The sequence below is a fragment of the Gallinula chloropus genome, assembly GCF_964237585.1.
Source record: "Gallinula chloropus genome assembly, chromosome: Z".
Taxonomy (NCBI): domain Eukaryota; kingdom Metazoa; phylum Chordata; class Aves; order Gruiformes; family Rallidae; genus Gallinula; species Gallinula chloropus.
Window position 1 is genome coordinate 7,949,005 of NC_140089.1, and position 25,913 is coordinate 7,974,917.

Sequence of the window (25,913 nt, forward strand, 5' to 3'; positions counted from 1 at the left end):
CTTTTAAAAAGTTGATTCCACTCCCGTTTCTCTGCTCCCTTCAGGGACTGGAAGGCTGTAATAAGGTTCCCACGCAGCCTTCTCTTCTCCAGGTTGAACAAGCCCAGTTCCCTCAGCCTCTCTTCACAGGGGAGGTGCTCCAGCCCTCTCATGGTCTTTGTATCCTCCTCTGAGCCCTCCAACAGTTCCATATCCTTCTTGTATTGTGGGCCCCAGATCAGGACACAGGACTCCAGATGGAGCCTCACAAGGGCAGAGTAGAGAGGGACAATCAACCTCCCTCTACCTGCTGGCCACCCCTCTTCTGATGGAGCCCAGGACACCACTGGCCTTCAGAGCTGCAAGAGCACACTGCTGGCTCATGTGAAGTTTCTCATCCACCAGAACCCCCAGCTCCTTTCCAGCAGGGCTACTCTGAAGGAGCTCCTCTCCCAGTCTGTAGATATGTCAGGGATTCTTCCTGCCCAAGTGCAATCTTACACTTTGCAGCACTGAACCTCATTAGGTTCATCCAGGCCCACCTTTCCAGTCTGTCAAGATCCCTCTGGATGGCTTCTTCTTCTTCTGTTGTGTCAACCACACCACTCAGCTTGGTGTCATCTGCAAACTTGCTGAGGGTGCACTCAATTCCATCACTGATGTCATTGATAAAGATGTGAAGGAGCACCAGTCCCAAGGCAGACCCCTGGGGCGACACCGCTTGTTACCACCCTCAACCTATACATAGAGTCATAGACTGATGTCATTTTAAATATATTATTTCTAATATCCACTCAGTCAGTAGGAAGCCATTTTAGATTTACATCCTTCCAATGGCATTGGTTAGAAATATTTCTCTGGTACACAACATCATACATCTCCTCAGCCTGACCTTGGTTTTGAACCATGGCTAATGCTGCCAAAAGTAATACATGTGGCTCCACAGCCATGATCCTGCACGCTACAGCAAATCCTACATCCCTGATACATCCTTGCCTTGGTTTGACTCTCTGCTGTAAATAATCAGTGCATGTAAGCTCATCATTCACTTAGCTGTACAGCCTGAAAATTGCAGCAATAGACCATCATTATAATAATTACGAGAGTAGTTTGGAAATTATCTTCCTTTTGATACAGACCATCTCCTGGTGCGCTTCAAAGAATGCACAATTGCTGAACCTAGAAGGCTAAATCATCTTAAAGAAAAATGACAGCTACTTCTTTGAAAAAAGAGACAGCTAGTTTCAGCACACTGCTAATCTCTGTGATTTCATGTTACAACTATCATTTAAAGCATGCTATAAAATAGACACCTGAAGAATTATGGAAGTAATTATTCCTTTTGTAGTTTTAGAAGTTAAAAAAAAATTAAAAACCAACCAAAAACCTGCAGTTATTGAGTAACACTTTTCTTCAACAATATTTCAGAGAAAAGAAATGAAACTAACTTTGTTATGGACAAAATTATTTAAGCAAGGCACTTAAACCTGTATTTAGGACTCCAAATAAAAGTGTACGATGGTGACCTCCAAATAACCCCTGACTTAAATGCAAACCTTAGTTTCAGCTGTTTTAATAGCTCCATAACTCCAGCACAGCCAAGTTTTCCTCCTGGAGTTTCATGATGATGTTCATTTATTCTGGGGAAATAAGCAAGACATCTACGATGACATCATAATTTTCCCAGTGCAGTACTCATTGGAGAGTGTCCTAGCAGCTCTAGCTAGGTGTAAAAAACCTAAAGGAAGCTCTGTCACTGCTTGTTAGGAAGAAACAGATCTGGTGGTTTCAGTTCATATGTTGTTTGTTATGTTTCCCAAAGAGTAATCACCAAATGTAAAACCAGCACTAGCAAAGAATAATGGGAAGAGGAAAACTCTCAGTTCAGTGCTCCTCAGAGAAGTCATAAAACTCAGACTGGCAGCAGCAATACACTGTTGTCCATGCAGCTGATAATTTGTCTTGTATCCCATTAATCAGCATTTCCCAGGTAAATTGAAAAGCATGCAGATGACTCTTTGTCTTGAATAAGTTACTGGCCTGAGTGCTCTTTTACAGGTTCATTACGTCCCATTCAATGTTTAATGCTGAGATTGATTATGTCAACTTCTCTCTTAATTCCTTGTTGATCTGTTTTAAAAATTGCCCAACTGACAAACCGATTTAGACCCCTCTGATAACCAAACTCCATATGTCCCCATCCTCTCCACAGCAAGGGAAGAAGAAAAAAGCACTAATCAGCAAGCTGCCAATGAAGAGATGCTGGAGGTGACAGGGCAAGGACATGAGAGAGCTGAAAGCAAATTCCTTCAGAGGTGGTAAGGACACTGCTGTAATTGTCAACAGAGAATGAGGCATGTAGCATGGGCGCTGCTGTGCAGAGGAAACCTTCTGGTCCGGTCTCCCATACCAGCACTGTCTACACCAGGTGTTTAGGGAATGATGAACAGAATCCTTCTTCCATTAGGGAATCCTTCTTGTTTTCAGAAAATCTTTGTCTTCAATTTCCTTCTTCGTAGTCCAGGCTTCGTCTCACAGACTTGTTCTTGAGCAACTTCTACAATTTCTTTCAAAATTATTCTGCATGAGGCACAAAAGGTAGTTTCTGTGCTGAGATAAGTCCAGAGACAAGATGCAGAGATACCACCCTACTTGAACACCTTTTTCTTAATAATGCTTAGTCCCATTTAATTTTATCATAGAATGGTTTGGGCTGGAAGGGACCTTGAAATTCATCAAGTTCCAACCCCCCTGCCATGGGCAGGGACACCTCTCACTAGACCAGGCTGCTCAAGGCCCCGTTCAACCTGGCCTTAAACACCTCCAGGGAGGGGATATCCACCACCTCCCTGGGCAACCCTTTTCCAGTGCCTCAGCACCCTTGTGGTGAAGAATTGTTTCCTAATATCCAGTCTAAATCTAACCCCTTAGGATTTAAAACCATTCCCTCTGTCCTATCTCTACATGCCCTTCTAAAAAGCCCCTCCACAGCTTTACTGTAGGCCCCTTCAGGGACTGGAAGGCCACTATACGATGTGTCTGCAACCTTCTCCAGGCTGAACAACCCCAACTCTCTCAGCCTGTCTTTGTAGCAGAGGTGCTCCAGCCCTCTAATCATCTTTGTGGCCCTTCTCTGGACCAATTATAATAGGTCCATGTCCTTCTTATGTTGGGGACTCCAGAACTAGACATCGTACTCCTGGTGGGGTCTCACGAGAGCAGAGTAGAGGGGCAGAACCCCCTCCCTCGACCTGCTGGCCTCGCTCCTTTTGATGCAGCCCAAGACATGATTGGCTTTCTGGGCTGTGAGCATGCATTATCGGCTTGTGTCGAGATTCTCATCCACCAGCACCCCTAAATCCCTCTCTGCAGGGCTGCTCTCTAGTACATTATGTCCCAGCCTGTACTGATAATGACAATTGCCCCCACCTAGGTGCAAGAACTCATGAGGTTCACACGGGCCCACTTCTCCAACTTGTCCAGGTCCCTTTGGATGACAGCCCATCCTTCCAGCGTGTCAACTACACCACTCAGCTTGGTGCAATTGACACAATTTCCATCCTTGATCAAGCCAAGCTAAATCTCTTGCGAGCACTACAAATCACTGTTTTGCTGCCCAGCCTTACCCACCCTATTTTCTCTCTAGTGCATTTTGAACCTGTTTGTTAACAGGATAGGTGTAGGTCTGTCTCAGGGAAGGAAAAATATTTGATATATTGAGGTCATGAGGCTGTGGTGAAACTAGAAAACTTGGCATTTTTTACATAAAATGAGGAACTCGGCATCTTTACATGTGGATGTGGGCTTGTCTGGCTGGTGCTGATAGCGGAACATTGTGGTTGTGAAACTCAGCCAGCCACCAACCTGACCACAAAAGACATCTACTCAAGCAATAAAGGTCAAATGCCTGGCAAGGGAAAGGAAGATGATGAAGGCAAGATGCCACACATGCGTGGTCCAGCAGTAGTAGTAAGGCGGAGTTTGTCGGCACACTGGTCCACCTTCTGACACGTACTGGCTTTACGCAGCAGAACGCCCAAGGCATAAAAGACCAGTGAAACAGGAATGAGACCGACACACACACACCACCAAGACACCTGCTAAGCCTATGCCTATTAGCCTGACCCAAATCCTTGGACACCAATGGGGCTGCTCAGCATCCTGTGCAGGTTGGCAAGTATAACTCTGTAAGTACACATCTGTGCAGGGGTTTTGTAACTTGTAGCTAACTTTGTTTTGCTATTAGGGAAATAAAGTTTTTAGGGAGTTGTGTAATGGTATTAGTTGGGTGTTTTTTTCTTTGTTGGTTGTGTGTGTGTGTTATTGCCGAATCTTGAGCCTAACAAGAACAAGGTCTTCCTACGCTTTGCTCTAGTACACTTTTCTTTCCCCTTCAGTTGTCAAATGGTTTGTTTCATTGTTTTGTGTAAATAGTAAATCTTAACTCCACAAAAAACTGTTCACTTTAAGCATTATATGTTACTATTTCCTGAAATTCATCCATATTTTACAATTTACATTTGCGTTTACATTATAGCTCCTTTTTCTGTTGTCTTTGCCATTTTTTTTCCAATGTTATATGCAAAGATTTTCTCCTTGATTTATAATTTTATCTTACAATTAAAGGAAAAAAAATTAAGCATTAATTCACAGAAAATAAGTTTCCAGCTACCTTCTGAAATGAAATTTTCTTTAATGTCACTTGTGGAACTAGCAATAGCAGCAGATTAGACAGCAGTTCAAGGTTCAAATCAGGAAGTTTATGAACTGCTCCTCTTGACATCTGAATGAACCTGTTACTCAACCATTCTTGTGAAAAAACAGGATTTTCACTTATTTAAACCAGAAAAAGAGCAATAGGGTAGAGTAATTATGTCAACTATGCTTTCCAATGAAGTTATCTTCCGTTGTTCTTGTGAGTCATTCTTGGTGCTGACCTGCATCAAAAGAATCAGCAATTAGAAACAATAACAAACACATTGGGATTCAGGCAATTACATGGGAAGGCATATTTTTACTTGGAAGTTAAAGTTCTGCCCATTTATCATCTCCTTTTACAAAAATAAAAGCAAACAAACACAGGAAGTAACAGTCTAAGCAACAGAAAACATGGTCAAATGTTAAGCTGAAACTTACTAAGCAGCCAAAATTAATTAGGTACACAAAGATCGCTGAATTCATTTGTTGAAAATACCAAGCCTCAAAGACAACAACTATCTATGTATATCATTTGCAAACAACTGTTTCTAAGGCATTCCTGATGCACAGTTTCCTAGGTCAAGCAAGTACCTACCGCCAAGTTTAAGGTGGAGTTACGGCATCGCTGGAAGCTAAAAATCTTTTGGGGAGATGGTGATAAATTTGAAGGAGAGACCTGATTTCAGGGACCACTACGCAGACCCACAGGTGAGGCAGAAGATAAATATGGGAATGGTCATCATTGCCCAGCATGGGATACTGTGCTGTTTGCTCACTGTATTTGCAGCTCACATCCAACTGAGATGTCTCACAAGCAGGTTTTCTGAGCTTGAGTGTAGATATATCAGTCTATTTGAATGGCCACCATAACATATTGGTGATAAGAACGATTCCTGCTATTAAAACATAAAAGACAGAGCAGCAAAATTGAGGGAAAGAGAGAAAAATCCTTCCGGCATGTGATAAAAATCAGAAGAGAATCAGCACTTTTCTGCAGCTAGCAGGAATGGGCACATCAGTGTCAAATTCTACCTCATCCAGTTATTGGAAAAGTTTTTTTAAAGCCTCATCCAATGACAGCCTGTTAGTGATATATACCCCATCTAAGGCATATGCAGATAGGTTTTATTTATCTGCTTTCAATTGACTCACCAGTGTTCTGCTTGGACAGTTACCATTCCTGTTTAGCAGTTATTTGGGATGGAGACCACAGCCTTTCCTAGGATTTTATTTTTCACAGGTCACTGTCAAATGAGGGAAATTGTTGTTGCTCGTATTACTGGTTAGAGGATAGCATTTGGATAAGATGAAGCACTGAACAAAGCAATGTCATAGAAAGCCCATGTTTCAGGGATAAAGCACTTGCAAATTCAAGCTATAACATTCAGATATCCTTCTACAAACTTCATGCACACAGCAAGCCTATCACTCCATCAGAGAACACCCTCCATTATAAATAACTTCCTACTTCAAAGACTAACAAATTACTTTGATGCAGTTTTAAAGTCAGTGTTTTCAATTCTGTAGCATTTTTGCCTGATGGGAAATCATTAAATAGCCACGAACACCTTGTTTGCATTTACAACTGTTACCTCTGTGAGGAGGCATTAGCCCCTTTGCCCTCTAAGATACCAGCATCAGTAGCATCCACATCAAACAAGCTCAAAGTAAACCAAACTGCACCCATGCCTGTATCTTTCCAGGAAGAACTCAGATTCAGAGTGGTCCTTCCTTTCTTCTCATCCATCATACAGTTCAGCAAATCAATGAAAAATCATGGCTAGGGGTCCTTTGTAATCAACAGAACAAAAGTGACAAAAAAGCGAAGTAACCGACTATTAATCACAAGTCTTTGATAACCCTGACCTACTAAAGCATAACATCTGTCTTGTGTTTTTTGTGGCTGGAAGCCAAAGCTGGGATCAGGAAACAACTATTTCACTGGTCAGATGTTAACATAGCACAGCATGTTGACTTTATAACCACCCTATGAGCTCAGAGGATTTAATGGAACTGTCTCTTATTTGGCTCGGCCCCATTTATTAATATTACCAGAGTGAGTAACTCATGTGACCAGACATGCACTTAACAGACTCATGTCTAGACAGACCCAGAACTCTCTTTTCCACAATGAAGCAAAAACCTGAAGTTTTGACTGGTAAAGCTGGAACAGTTGTTCGAATCCACACTAAAAACATTCCCATCAGTTACTGTCAAGGTAGACACATGAATCAGCGATTACTGAACAGTAGCAGGCAAGGGGTTTCGACTGTGGACCAGATGGTAAAAACTGGTGGCACTTATGCCAACTCAATAAGAAGTGGCTATAAGAGAAGTGATGTCACCAGAGAAACAAACAAATTAATTATTACAGTACTTGAAAGTGGAATTAGCTCATAACTAGCAAATCCATCTAAGTTAGCAAAGTCAGCTGCCACTTCTTTGTACCACTGTAGTTGGTCACGGCTGTTTGCTTAGCCATGGTCTGCATCCTTTATTCACACAGCCAAGATTCAGTTGTCAGGGAGATTCAAGGGACAAACAAACCCCAAAACCTTCCAGAAAATTTTGCTTTGATGTTATAAAGATATAACCTTACAATCCTAATCCTAGCATATGCTTTGAACTACTGCTGGTCAGGTCTCATCAGGGACAAATGATGCCACAGACATACCTTATGGTCTTCGCATCCGCAATTCCAGTCCTAGACTTAAACAGCTACATACATGAAACCAGCTTCAAACTTCCAGTCCTTGTTCTCCTGAAAACTTTGCCCAGGACTATGCCCAGGATTTAGCATTTTCTCTGTGACTGTTTATAATTGCATGAAACCATATTTCTGATAACACTTTCATTAGTGGTTTTTGGTTTTTCAAAAATTCAGTGCAAAATAATGGCAGAATGTCATGGAATGTTGCACCAGAACCTCTACAACTTGGCAGTTCTGCTGTTCATGATCTTCATGTGCTCAACTCACAGCTCCTCATTCTTTTTCATGGAATTAGTCCTTGCAGATCTCTTCTTGTTACTGGCATTTTATGTCGCACGAACAGATTATGCTTTGACAAACAACATGGACAAGATGGTAGCAGCTGTAATGGGTTTAATTTAATGGTCAACAAAGACAAAGATACATGAAGAAAGATGAGAAAGAAGCTGAATAGAGCCCAAACTGATCAGAGCCAAATTCTAGGTAGTATTCACCTTATGCTATTAAAGCTGTATAGAAACCTGTGTATCTGCTAAAATTGAACTGCCATATTAGTCAACAGAAAAAGGTGGTCTGTTCCCCCAGCAAAAGCACTTCCTCCTACTGTCTTCCAAGGGGTGGTTTGCCCCTTGTCTCCACTGTCAATTAAGGAGTTTAGGTAAGTGGAAGAGTTTCTTACCTTGCTTTTGAGATGGGTAAACTTCAAACATTAGATGTGTGAACCTGGGCTCTACTGCAGGCTTGAATAGATAGAAACCAAGTCTTCATACACCCAAATGTATATAGACTCACTGTACCATGTATTTTGAGCATTTTCACCCATTTCACATGGGATTTAGCTGTTCATGCATGAACATAATATGCCCATTAAAGTAAATTGGAGATTTGAGAAAACAAACACATCTTGCAAACACTTGAAACACAGCCAGCTCTTTCACCCACGCTGCATAATATGTGCTGCCTAGGTTACCCCCGAGTATGCCTTTCTTTATTTGTTAGAGGTATTTGTCTGATTTTCTTACCTCTGTTCTTTTAATAAACTTTACTAAATCATTTAAGCAATGAACACCGGTGTCACACTGAAACATGCATTACTTTGAACAAAAGCAGGGGTACACACCTGGGAGGCTCGTATTGTTGTCACTTCCCCTACAAACACAGCCATTCAGGTACAGCTGACAATGTACTTCCATATGGTGTTAAATCCCAGATCAGAATTACTCTCCCAAATCACAGTTATCCTCCTTTAAATATGCAAAATATGTAAGTGTGTGATTAATTTGAAGCATTCATGGCTGGCGAATGTTAAGCATTCTCTTGGGCCTTTGCTGGATGACAACTTATTCAAATGAGAAAACATTTCTAGCAGATCAGCAGGGTATTGCTTTGTGATCTCCTGTTTCCCTTTAAGTACAGGGTAAATTAAAAAAAAAAAAAAAGAAAAAAAAAGAAGAAAAATATAAACCACCCAAAAGCAACAAATAGGCAGCATACATTTGAGCCTACATTTCAATACAGAAGGCTCTCAAATGCCAGCAAAGTGAATGCAAACCAGGTGCAGTTGCAAGCTGGTATCTCATATATACTGCAAAAAAAAAACCTTGCACCCAAATAATTCAGTCCATCACTTCCAGAGATATTTGAGCATCTCATTTTGTATTGATTTCTGTAGAAACTTGCTAATTGAAACATTTTGATGAGGTTTCTCAAATATTGAAGATGGTAAAGAACTCTAAAGAAATTAGAAGTTGCGAAGTAACTATTTTTGTTCAAAACAATGGGATTAAGAGCTTTTTTTCCTTCCTGTTTTGGCTGTATTCAGCTCACTGTACAGTACACACAGAGGGACGGAAAGCAAATGCATGTCAGAAGAGTATTTAGATTAAATCTGAAGTATGTAAAACCACAGTTCACGCAGTCTGTCAGCATCCAGTCTGACAGCACTCAGGCACAATACTCAGGTGCGCACCTCGCCCGTCACCACTCCCATGGCTACCCAACCTGTCAGTAAAGCTGTCTGGCAGGAGTGGAAATAAGAAGGCAGCTGGGCTGTTTTCTTTTTTTCTTTTTTTTTTTTCTTTTTTTTTTTTGCATTCTTTTTCTTTTTTTTTTCCTTCTTTTTCAACCAAGACAGGGGTATAATTACCCCACTGCACATCACGGGTCTTTGTTCTCCCTGAGCACGCAGTCAAGTGAACCTCAGCAGAACCAGGCTCCAAATTCCTCATAAACCCAGGTTGAGACAGGGGGATCTGGAGTGGAAGAACACACACAAAAAGATACACTTCTGGCCACACTAAACCATCCCACCTCAAAATTATCAGAGTGAAATTAACTGAGAGAAAAATTAGCTGGGCACAAAGAATTGCTTTAAACAGTCCAAGATTTTTTTTTTCACAGCATTGACTTGTACATAAAGCCTTCAGTGTGTTTGTCTCACAATTAAAGGAAGTATTGAAACCCTGAAGTCTTTGTCAAGGTGGAAAAACTGTCCCCTGGGTACCTGTAGTTAGGACAATGTTTTTCAGGACAGTGGGGAAAGCACAGAACTGGGAAGGATCTAAATTCCTGCTTCACAAGGCGCGGGGGGGGGAAAAAGGCAGGAAGGCACCTGTGAGATCAGAGTGCATAGCTTGTGCAATTAGTCTTTGCAGAGAGTATGAAAATAGATCTTTAACCAAAACCAACTTTACAATGAACCTGAGAATTTTCCTTTTCCTTCTTTCCGTGCCCTCCCTTTGAGTAAGCATAGGTTAGTGCACATGAACCAGACCCAGGAATACCACATTTCCCTCCTGTACTTCAAGCTAACACTTCCCAAATAACTGAGGATAGAGGAAAGTTGCTTCTGCAAAGCAACATGCGAGTCCTAGAACACCTGAGGACACCCCATGGCATGCCACTGGCCCACAGGCAGCTGCAGGCTCTGCTCACAGGGGCTGCAGACCTTCCCCATTGCTACCAGAAAAGCTGAGGAACAGGAATGCCAGGACTTCAGGTTCAGATTAGATGTTAGGAAAAGATTTTTTACTGAAAGAGTTGTGAGGGACTGGAACAGACTGCCCAGGGATGGGGTTGAGTCACCATCCCTGGATGTGTTTAAAAGATGGATAGATGAGGTACTTAGGGATACGGTTTATCATAGAACGGGAATGGTTGGACTTGATGATCTTAAAGGTCTTTTCCAACCTGGCAGTTCTGTGATTCTGTGACTTTGGTTCCCCCTCACATGCCATTTTTGTCTGGCATGCCTCTGTTTATCTCAGCCAGTGCGCTCCTGATTTGTACCATTGTAAACAAAGAGGCAGTTCCTGGGCTGGTCATTGGGAAGAGAAGTGTATTTCTGTGATACACCAAGTCTTTGAAGTATTGCAAGTCTGGAGTTTCCTGACTAGAAAACTTGCACAGAATCAGTCTGCCCTAAAGTAGGTGGGTTCTCCCTTTTTAAAAGACTGCTCTAAAAATGAACTTGTGGCACTTGTAGTTACTTTCCACAGTACGCAGCTTTGTATGTCTGATGGAGCCTTTCAGTACACATTTTTAAATGCTAATGGACAAGCAAAATTAATAGAAAGGCTTCAAACTCGGCAATTCCTAACTCACATCCATTTCCCCAAAGTCAACCCTCTTGACAGCTGCCTCAGCTGGCAACAAAACATATATAAATACAGACACAGTTGAGTTTGGGGTATCTTTGTTAATATTTATATAGCCTGCCACCGGGTGTTTCAGCAGCACAGCTGTTTCCAGCTGATAACTCTCTGCCTACAATCACAATTGTACAGTTTTATTTCATGAGGGAATATGTATAATCATAAACACGATATGACTGTCCTGCCTGGTTTATTAGTCTGCATATCTCCAAGGACGGTTTTGACATTCCAGATACACTGTGTGTTCAATAAATTGTTCAGGGACTACCAGGTTTCAGAGCTCTTCTATAATATTTTTAAATAAAATTGCCAGTGCCCTTATTACTGGGATGCTGGTCGTAATGCCAGACCATTAAGAAGTAACACGCATCAGTCTCTAAGTGCACACAGGCATGCAGATAGGTAGGTAAATGAATAGATAGGCAGATAGATATGTATATACATACTCATACAAATATGTATGCTAAAGACATTGCAAGAAAGTATAATTTATAAGTGTTCAGAAGCATCTAGCAGCAAATAGACTTAGAAAATAGATTTCTTCCCCTCTCCCTCATAGCATCCAAGTAGCCATTGATCAACTGTTCATCATCAGTGAAACAGAGGCCAAGTCCTCCTCTAGTGACATCAGTGCACTTGCAGAAGCTGGGGAAAGCACCATGGGTGTCAAAAACTGAGATAAAAATCTGGCCCCAGATCTGAATTTGCTTCAGAGGTTTGTGACCCCTGTTATCAACCAGGTGGTTTTATCTTGCCGCATCAACCGCAGGTGACAGGGGACGAAAGGACTCTGCTTGAATGCTGGTGGAAGGCGAGCAGAAACATGATGTCACACTGCAAGGCTGACCCACAGCACACCATGACAAACCTGTGCTTCTGGGCATAGTCTCACCAGTTCTGCTTTGGATGCTGAAGGACTGGTTACATGAACAAAATTTTTCAGAAATTGCCCAAAAATCTTTCAGTCTTCTTCCTGTTTCTGAAAAGGGGTGCAATTCCCTGTCTGTATAGCCCTCTGAAAAATTGCTTTGATGTGGAGCTCAGCTGAAGACATACCCTGGTGCTAAATCATTTATGCAGGAACAGACAGCGAGCCTGGTGTGTTACTTACACATATTGTCTTCTCAGACGCTGACATTTCATCTTTTTTACACAATAAATCTTCATCTTCTGAGTCAAACTGAGGATTTTCTTCTAAATAAGAGAACTGACAATGATACATTTCAACATAACAGGATTATAAAACTGTCAGCCCAGCTCTCTTCCCCAATCTCTATCCCTGTCAACAGTGGGTGGCTGTGGAAATTTCAGCCTACAAACCAGTCTACTAGTGAGCAGGTTTTTGCAAGTCTGCAAAGATAAAGGGAAGGAGGAAGAGAGTGAATTCCTGTGTGGCTCTAGTACCAAGCCATTCATTCTTTTATACAACCAAATGCCACTACTTTGAGCATCACAGCTTCACTGTGGCCAAACTGGAGGCATGGACCAAGGTAATCAAGAGCTTGAAACTATTAATTACCTTCCATGACATAAGCCACAGGTTGGTTTGACTTACAGGGCTGCATGTTAGGTGAATGATAATCATCACTAGATAGTCTTTGACTTAATGGCATATAACCTCCCTGACTGATAGTCAGTGCATTTTCCCTGCCAAGGCAACTCTTGTACAGTTGCAGCTTCCCTTTTTCATTGCAGATGAAGCAAGGAAACCTGCTAGATAAAAGTGTCCCTATAACTCACCCACAGCCCACAAACCCTTGTAATCAAACCATAGTTATCCACAGTGTACAGAACTCAACATGCACTTCCATAGGTCAGTTACACCACTTAAAACGTAAAGAAAGGGAAAGATCCAGGAACTAGAGACATAAAGCATCATCTGCAGCTATGTCTAAACTCATCCCTGTACAAATCAGTAAATGGGCATGCACAACAGATAGAACCGTAGTATAAACACATATGCTCAGTGAATATAATCCATAAAAGACTTCAAAACAAAGCAGAAGACAATATTCAAGCTGTTGCATTTAAAAATCATTATTAAATTAACTAGAATCCAACTAATCCATTTTTCCATTGAAGTAAATATCCCACCGATTTCCCAGAGAGTACAATGAAGCCAGAAGCACATAGTAATATATAAAGACACAGAAGTTTCCTTGCTGTAAGAGATTTGACAAGCACCAAATGCTTAAAAAGAAGATTCAAAGACTGTTACTGAGGGCCAGGAGGGGTGATTTGCCGAGTAAAAGTCTCTTAATTCTGAGACATTAGAGATTTATTTTAAACCTCGGGAGATATTGTTGTCTTGCCAGAAGCATCCAGCTCCAAATATTCTTTTTACAGAAGTGATCTTTCAATCTTTGTGCCTTCTAAATTTAGCAGCAGCCAGTGGTAGTGAGTCCACAGGCAGGACACGCTATGGGACAAAGTATTTATGACAGCTTCAAAACAGAATGCTTTTCCCTTTTCTGTGTTACAAGAACAAGAGAATGGTGACCTTCATAGATTCTGAATATCCATTGACAAATTGCTGATCCTATTACCCCCTCTTATCATTTCCCCTTTTATTCATCTCCTTCCTAACACAAACTACCTCAGTTTCTTCAGTCTCCCCTCGGAAAGACATTTCTCCATTTATCCCCCAACAATTCTGACCCTTTCTCCTCAGCCACTTGCAATCCATAAAACATGGCTATTCTTGTTCCAGAGCTGCAACCAGACTCTGAGATACAGGGAAAAAATGTTGACAGAATTTGTGAATCACTATTCTTCTCTAACTACTGTCCAGGTTTCCTTGTATCTCCTCTGATAAATTTATCCATACTCTTCAGAAAATTTCAGTTGTTCCCTTTGTCAGTGTAAATTTTTCCACTGCAATGAACTGCAGGAATGTAGAGTCCCAGTATTTCTTCATGTTAAATTTGGGCATCTGATCCCATGGAGAGACTTCTACTCATCTCTTTACATCCATGCAATCACGTAATTATTTAACATTACCCATTTTCTTGAGATAAAAAAATCAAGGCATTCATCTCAATTATTCATGTGGGGTTAACATACGCTACATTGCAAAAAAAAAAGTAATTTTAACCATCGTTTAGCAGGTGAAGTAAGCACTTACTACATATCCATGTAAGAAGGGTGCCTCCTATCTCCTACCTTTTCACATTGGACTAAGCCCCTGCTCTGAGTTTCCTCCTGCAGTCTGCCTGGTACCCACTCTCCTGAGCCCCAGATGCATGACCAAATGGCAAAGCACCTCCAGACAGAAGAAAAAGTATCTGATTCACCCCGCTACATAACACTGTAGTCCCTCCATACAATCACAGTGCTATTGGCTGCAAGGGACCTCTGGGGTCTCTAGTCTGACCTCCTGCTTTAATAGGGAAAATCACACCACTAGACCAGGTCAGCAGTGACTTTGGCCACCCTCTTCTTGACAATCTCCATGGACAGAGATTTCACAGCTGCTCTGGGTCATTCAACAGAGTGTTGTGAAACCCTCCTGGAGGAGAAGGCTTTCCTGAAGCCCAGCCCAAGATGTAACTTGCGGTACTTGCCCAATACCTTCTTTGGCAGGGATGCACCTTTGGAGGCACTTTAAAACACCCTTAAATCACCACTTGTACTTTTTCATGTGCCTCAGGAGCAAACACCCTCTCACATGCTCCGCAATTCCTCCCCTTGCATTAGCCTCTGGTACTGCAGCAGGTAGCTACCAGGAAAACAGGGAGCTACAGATGTCTTGGGTCACTACAGAAAGACCATTTTCATGCCAGATCTCCCAGTGGGATCTGGATACCTCTTGCCAGCTGATAGATGAGCAATCGCCTCTTGGCTGGAGCTGACATAAAGTCAGCCACAGACAGGGGGTTCACAATTGCTGCCTTGATAACCCCAGTCTTTGCTGTGGCTGCTAGCGATGAGAGAAGTTGGGCTCCTAATCACAGTGCCTCCAAATGTTACATCACTGTAATTTCCAATATAATTTCTTTCTCCGTCAACAAACAGCATAACAGTTTCTAGGCTAAAAGATTCAGTGCAGCTACAAAAACAAAATACTGACAAGTAAAAACACTAAAATAGATGTATAACCACATAGAGGGATTTTCCCATGAAAACTGAAGTAGAAAAACAAATCTGGAAAAGGGTTTGGAAGAAACCTCATGTGATTCTTTTTTTTGACTTCTCTCCCCACCCCACATTCCCCCCCCTCCCCACCTCCTTTTTCTGATGATAATAAATTTTCCAGAGGATTCAACCATGTGAAAAATCTCTAAGCAAGCTTTTCAAATAGAATAGTCCCTGAAGCACTGGGGTTGGGGGGGAGAGCAAGGAAATAAAAACTCTTAAAACTCAATGGATAGACATTATTAGATTTTGCTTAGTGGCCACATCATCTCCTAACAGAAAAAAAAAAAAAATTGCCTTTCATTCCTGGAGCCTAGAAGGAACAGTGTTCATAGATATCTTACTCCCTGTAGTTAGATTAGCATGACAGATCCGTTCCTTTTACCAGCCCTCTTGGCTTCACAGCAGATGCATAAATGACTAATTTCTAGTCTGTCTTTTGCTGGTTTATGATTCTGCATCTCCTGGAACCACATATTTTAACAACCTACATCTTTCTAAATCAAAATAAAACCTCTATTTCACCTGTTTGGTTAAGTAAAATGTGTTTAGTCCAACAACATGCATGACTCTCTTGCAGCACTGATCTTCAAAGCCACCAGTGACCGCCCAACCATATCAGTTGCCCTCTGAGCTTTAGTGAGACCAATGATCTCAGGCACAGGATCCTGATTCAGGACTTTTAATGATGCCATGGAGCTGTACAGGGAGACAAGTATTTTCTTTCATTTCAGTTATGGCATACTGTTCTTATATTAACACATCACATCTTGATTCAAATGTCCCAAATGCCACATATTCCCATACTTGCCTTATTTTCCATACTTTCTTTCCAATTCCAGTCCACCACTGCAGTGGCTTCCACTTTCTTTTTTTCATCCTATTCCCCTCACTTATATCCCCATGTGCAATATGGAAGGCACAGAAAATGACTTCAATCTCTGCTACAGCAGCGGCTGAAGGAACAGTACAGGCAGCCAATATCAGCACATAGTTGGCAGACATAGACATGACTTGATGTTAGTTGGTTTACCTCCTCACCAAAATAACACTCCACTTAAAGAAAGATCGCTGTCCTTCTTTACTTCATCTTTTATTTATCATTTTAGCACAGAAATCAACTAAAGAAGAAAGCACTTAAATATATTCTTAAATAAGCTGCCTTCAATGTTCACTGCCACTCCTAGACACCACAGTAAAGCAAAACGCCTGCTTCTGGTTTCACATATATTTTTCATCTGCATGGCTCCACTGCAGCACTGCTTATAACTTAACTTAGAAGTGAAGAAAAAGCCCAAAGGATTGGAAGGACAATATTTCTAATCAACGAACTTATTGTCACTGTTCAACTATATTTAAAGCAGAACAAAAGAGCAGATGAAAAATACTCAAGCTCACTCAGAAGGAAGATATTTTCAGTACTGCTATTCCATCACCTTTACCACAGCTGATAGTTCTGACACTGATGTTTTCTGTAGCCATTAGCTTCTATGAAACAGAAATGTTGCGATTTATTAATCATAACCACATGAATTCATTAACATTTTTAACACATTTTGAATAGAAACAGAATATGACAACAGATTTTGCTATCAGTGACAATTTTCGAGTTCAGCCGGTGAAACTGTCATGTACTTCATCTTCAGCCCAAGCAGGAACAGAAACCACTTCAAAACAACGTGCTAAGCATTATTGTCACAGTTCAATGATATCATTTCACTTCACTTCAAACCTTCAACTTCAATCTAAGTAAATCGGCCTGGCACAAACAGAAGAGTGGGACAACTACAGACGTTGTGTCACAACACAAAACCCATGACGGTCACCGCCTGTTACTTCACCTGCCATTTCTTTGCAACCTCTTCTTGATATTTGTTATTATTGTTACCCATAAATGGGCTTCAGTTCACAGAAGTGGCTGATAACCGCACTGATATACAGAGTTACATGAGGTAAAGGTATTAATTAATCAACCTGTTCACCACTTACTCTATGTCATCCCTCATTTACTGTCATCATCCTGTTTGAAGCAGAAATCAGTGTCCTGTGATCCAGAATCTGTCTATATAGGGAAACTGTAGAGATCCATGTACATCAGCATGGAAACAATTGGTTAAATGTGACAAAATAAAAAATTTTAGGTTGTAGCTATTACTTAAATAGAGATAACACTGTTTTCTTAGGCACTGAACAAGCATATAAGAGTCTTTCTCCTAAAAGCTCCACTGCCCCAGTTGAGATAGGTATATTTATTGAATTAACATTGATGTATGTTGTAGTGTATGCCAGAGGAGAGCAACTGTAAAGCAATTTAAAAGAGTCCACCAAAAGAAGTTGGATCAAGATCATTACATTCTGACAGAGTTAGCTGAATTAGGTCAGCTTTTACATCCAGGACAACTTAGAGCTTTACCTCACAAGGTGTTACAACAGCCAGTTCTCCAGCACGACAAAATTAATGGCAGGCTCAATTAAGATATCCATATTCTCTATTTATTTGCAAGAAAAGCTAAGAAAGCTCCAAGGAACAGATTTCCTATCTCTCTGGATGCATTTTGTCATGGAATCACAGAACAGCCTGAGATGGAAGTGACCTCAAAAGGTCATCTGGTCCAACTTTTGTGGGAAAGGGAGGCAATGGCATTGTCTAGCATCCTCTCCAATCACATCTTGAAAATCTACACTGATGAGGTGATGTCCATTTGATCCTCTCCAGAGATGGCTGTCTCTTGTTTAGAAATAACCCTCATTTTATGCACAGCCTACAGTAAGAAGACTTGATGAGAAAGTCCTGAAGTCTCCCTGGTAAAAAAGATATTCCCTTTCTTCAAGATCATGAAGCTGGAGAACTCTTTAGAAGAGGGGGTGGTTTTTGTCTGTTAAAAGTCCAGAAAATGAAGGCTCAAAGCATCTGGGGTTAGAGTAAACCCAACAGATGTGAGACACACATTGAGCCAGTGATAAAGAGAAGTATCTTGAATTTATATCCCAGGTGAGTACTCAGCAGACTCTTGGTTTATGTTTTTCCTTTCTTTTGGAGTTGTTCAACTCTGCACAAGAAAAGCAATGCCCTGGATTATAGCCATGCACTTACATTCCCAGTCAAGGGATTTTGGGGTGTTTTCTTATGCAGAACAGACTGTCTCTGCCAGAAGACAATGAGAGAAACCCACTTTGAATAAGCAATAGTCCATCCACTGGGGCATGCACTGGGGATTCAGGGCTGCCTTCAAATGCTCCCTGAAAATGAAAAAAGAAAGGACTAGCACCTGGGCACCCATATTGATGTTTAAGCATTGGGATTTTCCAGGAGCAGACACATAGTCCCACCTTGGTGGTTTAAACATGCCTTGGATACAGGTAGAGAATCACATCTTACTTTTGCCGAGAGAGGAAAACCTGCTTAAAGCATCTTGTTTCAAAGACACTGCTGCTTCCCCTTAGAAAGGGTGTTTACAGGGTTAAGTAGTATCCCATGGACACTTTAAAGGATGCTAGTGGTTCAGCACAGGTAGGTCTGGGTGCCTGAAAATGCAGAAAGGTACCGTATAAGATGAGAATTTTCTACTCCTTTATAAGGAAGACAACACACAAATTAAACCAGGGAGGGGAAAGGAGGCTCAGCTCCATCCCAGGAGACAGGATGAAGCCTCCAACCCTCTGCATGGGCCCACCAGAGCTCTGGAGAGGAAGAATGAATCTGATGCTCATGTTCATCCCTGCCACATGTGCCCACCAGAGAATATTACCCTGAAAATACAGGACCAGTTTGAGTAGGGGACCAGCTTCACTCACTGCCCTCTCCCAGAGACACGTGTGCCACAGGCCGCTTGGCAGGGTTTGGGGGATCAAGCCCAGCCTGTGCACCAGCAGTTGCAGAAGCCTGCTGCAAGGCCTTGGGAAATCATGACCTACTGATCCTCAACTCTGTGAACGCAACCACAGGCACTGAACCTTCTTAGCAAATATTTCTGATAACTCTTGCACAGGCCAAAACAGGACCAGCTCTGAGCTGTTCACAGACTGAAAGAAGAGATGCATTCATCTGAGAATTTCATTACAAAGGATAAATCTATCAACCAATACTTCAAGTCACCTCTTTTTTCAGTGACTTAAGATCACATGGCGAGATTCCCAGCAGAGATACAAATGCCTCAGGGAGTTTTCGGGCAACTACTGCCATTGTTGAAAGTCACTGGAATTCACAAAGCTGCCATTTAACCCCAAGTCCTTAACTGTCTAACTTCTCTAAAGGTTTGCATGCCTAGAGAGCCTCAGTGTTCACAACACTCAATTGTTTACCCCTACCTCCTGTAAGCCTGGAGCAGGTTCACTTAAGGGGTCTTTCTTTGCCCTCTGGGACAGAGGCTTTGCCCTCAGAGTGACAGAAAACACAGTGGTCACGGAGCTCTACTGAGACATGTCCTAAACCATGCTGAGGACCACCTCTTCCACTGCCTGGGAAAGAGACCTGCTTCTTGGTGGGGGGTGGTGGTGTGCTGACCAGTTCCCTGCTACCACAGTGACAAGATGAGGGGGGTTTAAGCAATGGCATCACGTTCAAAAGTCCTTCTTGTTCAAATTCAGGGACTGCCATAATGCTGAAATTGGCCTCCTGAATCCCATCCAGAATTGCTGTCTGAGATAATGAGGTCTGGAAAAAAGGGGGGCAGGGTGTTTATTTCAGCTTCCTCGCTTGTAGAAAGTGTTCTGTCTGATCTCTCACTATCCTGGCTGCCTTGCTGGCTCTTTCCAGCATGACCATGCCATTAATCTCACACCCTGAATAAATACCTACTAATTATTTGGAGATTTTCCCACTCTCATATGGAAAGTCCTTTCCGTCCAAGGAGATGCCGTTGTTTATTGACCAGTGGCTTTACTTGAGAATTTAAAAATTCTTGCAACATACTCAATTAACTTTGAAACAGTCATGTTACATTTTTGTAACAATGACGAACTACTTCCTGAGCAAAACAATGAAATGTCAGCATATTCACAATATTTCAACATTATGTGCTAATCCATTTGTATCCACAATGTTGTTTCTAGAAAAAAAAATAGTAGGCTAGCATAATGCAAAGGGTACTTTGATATATTCTTCTTTCTATTTTTCCTCTTTTTTCTTTTCCTTTTTTTTTGGGGGGGGGGGGGGAAGAGGTGTGCGGGGGTGTGGTTTAAAATATTCCAGCACACACCCTGTATCAGTCTTCATAATTCAGAAATTAAAGCAATTTTCTTCTCAAGATGGGAGGTCAGAATAAGCAAAATGGCTATCTATAGTTCAAAAACAAGGCACCAGCCTTCTGTGAGGAGATCAGCTTCAGCAGAGCTAGAGATGTGAGCTTTGTTCAGTTGACCCTACCATAGAATCACAGAATCAGAGAATCACAAGTTGGCAGGGACCTTTAAAGGCCATCTAGTCCAGCCTCCCTGCAGTAAGCAGGGACACTAGATCAGGTTGCTCAGAGCCCCATCAAACCTGACTTTGAATGTGTCCAGGGATGGGACCTCCACCACCTTTCTGGGCAACCTGTGCCAGTGTCTTATCACCATCATAGTGAAGAACTTCCTCCTAATGTTTAATCTAAACTGACCTATTCTTTTTTAAAGCCATTGGCCCTCATCCTATCACTACACGCCCTTACAAACAGTCATTTTCTACCATATTCCAGACTGTTACCACCTTCCAGTCACTGCTTGGAGCTTAAGTCCAGGAGAGACAGACATATTTCCCCCAAAGCTTAGGAGGTATCCACATCCTCCTATTTTCTTCAGGCTGCCTGGTTACATTAAAACATGAATGGGCATCTTGCAAGTGTGTCCCTGTATGGGCTTGCTATGGGCCTTATTAGCAGCAGGATTTACAAGTAAATGAGCTGTCAATGAAGATTCCTTTCCTAGCTGTGGACCAGTTCAGACTCAAATTGATGCTGTTCCTCAGGCACTGCTAGAGGAAGAGGAAACATCAATCTCCCAGGTCATAGTGTGCAGCACCCTTCCGAAACACCTCTGTGAAACAGCCCATCACCTGATTTCCTCTGCTAGAGCCTGCAGACAAATGCATCTGGATACTGTAGGACATGATTTTGCTTCACTTCTGTTTTTATTACCATGGCCAAAAATTGTCATCTTCTACTCAGTCCCTTAACTTACAGAGACGGAACAAATCCAACTAATCAACCCTACTGTAAAACGTACCCACGAACTAGCAAGAACTATCCATGGGAAACCTCTTTTCCCAGCTCCATTTGGGAAAACCTTTCAAGAGCGTCTTCAAAGAGACCCTCTTTGGGAGAAGATAATGGCAAAAGGAAGGAAGAAGGCTCAGCTGTGATAATAGGAACTGGAGAATTCTTCCAAAAGCTATTACTGATCATTGCTTCCAGGGAAAAAAAATTCCCTCTGGATAAATTCAGCTTTCTGGAAAAGTGTTTAAACTTAGCACATCAATTTTACTGGCGCTTTGCTTTCCAGCATAGATAAAAGGTAATGACTGACATGAACTACATGAAATCTTCTCACTTATCCACACCTCTGGAAAATATGCCAGGCCCTACTTCCTTCCCAGCTTCAGTGAGGCCCACATTTTCACCCTGACATAATCTTTCCCATGTGTTCAAAACACTGAAGGTCTCTTTGTATCTGGAGAGCAATCAAGTGCGCACATGCCCTGAAGATGTAAAGTTAATTTGTGTCTAAGGAAGATCTACTGGAATTTAGGAGCAACTCTTGGCATGCTTTGTCAGACGTTTATTATACATCTGCCTTTATTTCTTCCTGATGAAACACCCCAGAAATCACGTCTGTTATCTGAGTGCCAATGCACCAGACCTTGCACACATTAAGCATCTCAAAACCTCTTCACGGGGCTGTAGCCTGAGGCTGAGTTAAGCAGCCAAAGAGCAGGAGCAGGTTGTGGCAGCCCAAAACTTGTGAGAGAAGCTCAGCCAAGTGGAGGTGATGCTGATGATCAGCTAATGGCTTGGAAGGGAGCTGTTTCTGCTAGTCAATTGGAAGCCTTGGTGCAAGATGCTTGTAGAGAGTGTGAAAATAAGCTCCACTTGGCATAAGAGGCCTTTTGGGAATGGAATGGTATAGCCTGGACTGAAAAGCTTGCTTGGCATGGTCCCAGGCTATCACAGCTAGCCTCTGTACTAGCCCCATGAAGAGGACGTTACTGGGGCTGTGGTTCTTTGCCAACAGACATGAGAAAGCAAGGCAGCAGCTGTACATGCAAGCAAGGTTAACAGAGCTCCCACACTGTGCTACACTCCTCCCTGGGCAACCACAGCGCTTGAGAAACCAGCCCTTGGCCTCAGTGGAAATGAAGCTAGTGACAAATGAGATCCTGGGACAGGAAATGTAAGGGCAACGCATGTGCCTGTGCAAGCTCCTTTGAACTGCAACGATATTTAGTTAATATTTCAGGCACCATTTATTTCATGTGCATCTATGATTTTGCCTTCATTTACTTTTCCTTGCTGAGCATCACCCTTGCAGTTAAACTATCAGATTCTGGGGGATTTACAGTCAGACAAAATACAAGCATCCCTAAAAAAAATATGTAGAAGCTGTTATCTTTTTACACCGGGGTCAATATTCTCACAATTCCCATCTTTCTCTACTCAGCGAAATGCGGGGGGCGGGCAGCAGGAGGGGGGAAAGGCAAAGAAATAACTGCCTTCCATCCCTAAGAGTATGGTAAATCTATCTCAACAGAGGGCCAAGGTCACTGCTTTCAGGAAGAATTTCGTTGTCTTTCACATGCAAGCTGAGGTCCTTCATCTCCTCGGTGCTGACAAAACCTACCCTCAGGCTGCGGGAGGGCTGGGATTGTCACCGGGGAGAACACAAAATGGTCAGGCTTTATCCGAATTTAGAGGATATGAAATGCAAGGAAAAGCATTCACAGCACACATATGAACCAGTCCTCTTTGTTTCTGTTTTCCCAGGAAACATAGAGCTAGATATGGGGGGAGGGTGGGACGACACACGGCACTTCTAAATGTCTCTGGATGCAGCCATTTTAGAGCCCTGGGTTCTGACAAAATCCTTTAAAGGAAACAGCGAAGGCCACAGTATGAGGGAAGGTTGGCACCTTCCAGTGTTGCTCCATCCACTAGTCCAAGAAGCTTCCCAAAAATCTGAATCCAATTTCCAGGATGCTGAATGGTTGCTCGCCTGGTGACAATGTACCAGCAGCTTCATAAGCTTTTTATTTTCCTTTAAGAAACCAACTGCCCTGGATTTTGGATGAGAATTAAAACAACCCGGCTCCCTCTCGCTGTTTGTCCATTGTTCGTAAGCTGTTCTACATTTGTCCCGTTCAGTGAGCTATTGTTCCAGAGGGGCACTGCAAACCTCTGCAAGCACAAACTCAAACCACATTGTAAATAGCACATGGCTTTGTTTAATCCAGAGCGAACCCCTGGGCTTCAGATGGAGAGGCGGTCACGCCAAAGTGACCTGGGTTTATCACTGCCCTCGGACGTCGCCTGCTCTATACCAGCGCCGGGACAGTGTGTTTGCCCTATTTACATCTTATTTTTGAAAGCCCAGCAAGATGAAACGCTTCACCAGGCTGGCTTTGCCACGGCTGCAAGGATGTTTTAAGGGTTTCCCATCCGCCAGTCAGAACAGCCTTGTCCTGTAAAAAGCCCTGCGAGCACAAGCTCCCGCGGCTGCAGCTCGAAACGCGGGCTGCGGATGCCCTCTGCTGCTGCGCTGCTGCCGGTTTGAGGGGCTTGCTGCTTCTGCAGGGAGCGAGATTAAGCTACTAGGTATCATTTTCACTCCTAATAAACATGTGCGGCTTGTCAACAAGCTATTGCAAATACTTTCCAACTCAGAGATCTATTAGCAGGCAGCGGAGCAAACTGTTCATCGCACTGCTCTCTCCCTTCCAGTTTAAATTCTAAGTTTTCTTTTTGCTTTTTTTTTCTTTTTTCCCCCCCCTTTTTTTTTAAGATAACATTCTGTGTCAGTATTTCAGCAATTCGTACAGTACTGTGCAAAAGGAGAGAAGGGTATTATAATAACAAATACTAGTCACCAAAGTCTCTTAATTCTACTGGAGTTTACAGAAAACAGTCTGGCTTGTTGCCGTGCTCTGAAAACACGTTGCACATTTGATTCAGGGCAATTTTTGAGAGTTTGCTGTGGTAGATAAGTATATGTAAGTATACAGCTCTTAACGGTGCTGCGAAGCTCGCTGTTAGTAACCCTTTGTTCACTCCTGCCTTCGCTGGGAGGGAGCAGCCGCCACTCACATGCTTGTGTGTGAAACAAGCACATATGTGCGAAGCACGCAGCCCAGGGCTGCCCACACACACGCAGGGAAGCTAAATCTGGCATTGTGTGGAGCAGCAGTGAGCCAGGTCATTGCTCTGATGGTGGGAAGGAAACCTCAGCAGCCAGTGGTCCCTCACTCAGAGGAGCCAACTTGTCTGATCCCCAAAGAAGGAGAGCAACGGGGGAAGGAGGGAAAATAATTTCTTCTTTCTTTTCTGTGGATAAGCAAACCTTGCCAGCATAGAGCAAGAAGTTAGCATCTCTCTGCAGCTAGTGGAAGTTAAGCTCTGTGGGATGATCCTGTAGCATTGTCACCCATTTCGTTTTCGGTGTTTAGCCAAAATTTGGGGACAGTCATACTGTTTCGATTAGGAGAAGTAATTGATGAAGAAATCAGATATTTCTCTGATGCACTCCTATTTTTCTGCAGAGAATGTACAAAGCCCTATTTCCCTTCCCCCATTGTGTTCGACCAGCAGGAGACAAGACTTTTCCGTTCAAAACTCCAAGACGTTTTCCAGCTAGGACTCTTCCTGAAGACGGTTTCTTACCCTTTTCCTTATGGACACACTGCACATATGGACATGTGGCTTTGGCTGTCTGCAGCCTTTCTCAGCAGCTTTTCCACCCACATATCTACATTACTCAGAGTGATTCTTGCTGGGCACAGAGGATGCACTCACTGCTCCCCCAGCAGCTCAGCACTGCTCATTTATTAGGTCTTGCCCCCCTGCCCCCCCCCAACCCCAAAATGTGCCAGCAGAGCTGCTCTCATCACCCTCCCTCACTTCATGCCAGTAATGTTGGCTTAAACTCTAAAAAATAGGTCTTTGCTACCCATTTGTTCTCAAACCAACTATGGTAAGCAGCAGATGCACCAGCAACTTGGCCATCAGACCAAGTTCAGGGGTGAAAACAGGGGCAGTCAGCAATGAAGAGCCAGGGACGGATGGAGACAGTGCCCATACACCCCGGCAGGGATGAACCAAGGTAAGGATGCCTGGGCACACCCTCCTCCTACCACCTGCCATGGATAAACACATGCACACAGAGTTCGGTGGGACAATGTATAAGCTCAAGTGTTTGCATTTTGCTGCTAACCAGCCCTGCACCTGGCCTGCACTTCTCAGATGTGTCAGTGTCCTGGCAGAAGCCAGCTGCAATGGAAAGGAGCTCCTTTAAGGGCTTATTTTTTCTTTCTGCTTCCCCTGAACAAAGGACAGCTCTCCACCTCCTCAGTGTGAGATCTTGCTCAGATCCTAACACCCTGTTTTGGTAGCACTTCAAACAGGGCACCTGAAGAAGCATTCTCTGTCAGTGCTCCCTCCCTGAAATAAAGATTTCCTCTTGTTAGCGGGTACTAAATTAAAAGGTGATAACCCGGTGGAGAAAGCAACCTAGAGAGATGAATCCTCCCTCTGGGCATGAAGAAATCTGCCCTTGCA